Raw genomic sequence first — 2090 nt, forward strand, 5'->3', positions numbered from 1 at the left:
GGCTGAAAAACGCTATACATCACGAGAAATGTGGCAACATCATGGAGAGGTTCCTTCTAAACATTACGAGGTAGCAAGTGACTTAGACGAGACAATAAATAAATAATATTGAAAATGAGAACGCTTCCTGATTTTCTGCTAAGACGGGACCTTTGCCTTTCACGGGCAAGTGCTCTACCAACTGAGCTACCGAAGCACGACTCACGCCCGGTACCCACAGCTGTACTTCTCCCAATACCTCGTCTCCTACCTTCCAAACTTTACAGAAGCTCTCCTGCGAACCTTGCAGAACTAGCACTCCTCAAAGAAAGGATATTGCGGAGACATGGCTTAGCCACAGCCTGGGGGATGTTTCCAGATTGAGATTTTCACTCTGCAGCGGAGTGTGCGCTGATATGAAACTTCCTGGCAGATTAAAACTGTGTTCCCGACCGAGACTCGAACTCGGGACCTTTGCCTTCCGCGGGCAAGTGCTCTACCAACTGAGCTACAGAAGCACGACTCACGCACGGTACCCACAACTGTACTTCTGCCAGTGCCTCGTCTCCTACCTTCCAAACTTTACAGAAGCTCTCATGCGAACCTGGCAGAACTAGCACTCCTCAAAGAAAGGATATTGCGGAGACATGGCTTAGCCACAGCCTGGGGGATGTTTCCAGAATGAGATTTTCACTCTGCAGCCGAGTGTGCGCTGATATGAAACTTCCTGGCAGATTAAAACTGTGTTCCCGACCGAGACTCGAACTCGGGAGCTTTGCCTTTCGCGGCAAGTGCTCTACCAACTGAGCTACCGAAGCACGACTCACGGTCAGTACCCACAGCTTTACTTCGTCCTTCGGTAGCTCAGTTGGTGGAGCACTTACCCGCGAAAGTCAAAGGTCCCGAGTTCGAGTCTCGGTCGGGCACACAGTTTTAATCTGCCAGGAAGTTTCATATCAGCGCACACTCCGCTGCAGAGTGAAAATCTCATTCTGGAATATTTATTTGATAACGAACCGGCTTTCCGCTTCTTAGGCTATCTACAGGTGACAACTGAAGGTCTCAAAAACAGATAAACATGATGTGCGACGTACAGAGATATTATTTGTACAGAAGGTACAAAAATGACAAAGCGTTTACATAGGAAAACATTACAATAATCACATTAACTAAAATGGATAAACAAAATTTCTATGTATAGATGTGTTAAACAAATGACGAGAGTTGAGATAAGTTTAAAGTTTGAATCCAGTATTTGCAATCAAAGCTTTATTAACAAAGGGGAAAATGGAAATTGAGGTTGATCATTTAGTTCTATGTCGGCATTCTGTGTCATCTGTTTCTCTATTTCCAGTATTTCCAGTAGGGTTATCTTTCTGCTTTTCTTGACAGAATGTAAAACTTCACATTCTACATCATACGTATGGTTTTATGCTAAAAGATGATTAGCAAAAGTGAAATCTTTCTTCCTTAATCACCAGCTTCTCTCGTGTTTACATTGTCTGATTGGTACAGTTCTGCCTGACTGACCAATACACACTTTTTCATATCGCTTGCAAGTGATTTTATGTACACTACTCTGTGACAAGTGTTGCAGTTTGTCTTTACTACGGAATAAAATTTTGATATGTTGCTGGTATTATAAAATGCAGTTCTGTAGTTGCTAGAGTTTAACGTTTTGATAGATGCAGATAGATGACCCAGCTAGGAATACTGGAAATCAACAAACACATGACGCAGCATAGTATTAAGTGATCAGACTCAGTTTCCATTTTCCTCTTTGTTGAATCAAGTTTTCGTCAGAAACACTAGATTAAAACTGTAAATTCGTCTTATTTCTCATCATTTGTTAAATGAATGTCCACGCAAAAACTTTATTTATCCCTTTTTGAGTTAATGATTATTGTAATGTTTTCTTAAGTGAAAATTTTGTTTTGTAAATAAAATCGCCGTTTCTTGCTGCAGCTTAATTAATTTTCTGCGGGCGCGTTTCGCCTTTTTCTTGCTCTAAGGCATCATCATTGGGATGGTTTTCTGTGATCTGCGTTTCCTCTCATCTGTCTGGAGGTCGCACTACCATTTTATTACCGACACATAAGTAAAACTTGTAT

General features: G+C 41.7%; 1 non-coding gene across 1 annotated transcript; it reads right to left on the reverse strand.

The window, feature by feature from the left end:
* Window positions 1–422: 422 nt before the first annotated feature.
* Window positions 423–497, reverse strand: Trnap-cgg. Its single transcript has one exon. It is a non-coding gene; the product is annotated as a tRNA-Pro (tRNA).
* Window positions 498–2090: the final 1593 nt, after the last annotated feature.

The sequence above is a fragment of the Schistocerca americana genome, chromosome 2, assembly GCF_021461395.2.
Source record: "Schistocerca americana isolate TAMUIC-IGC-003095 chromosome 2, iqSchAmer2.1, whole genome shotgun sequence".
Lineage (NCBI taxonomy): Eukaryota > Metazoa > Arthropoda > Insecta > Orthoptera > Acrididae > Schistocerca > Schistocerca americana.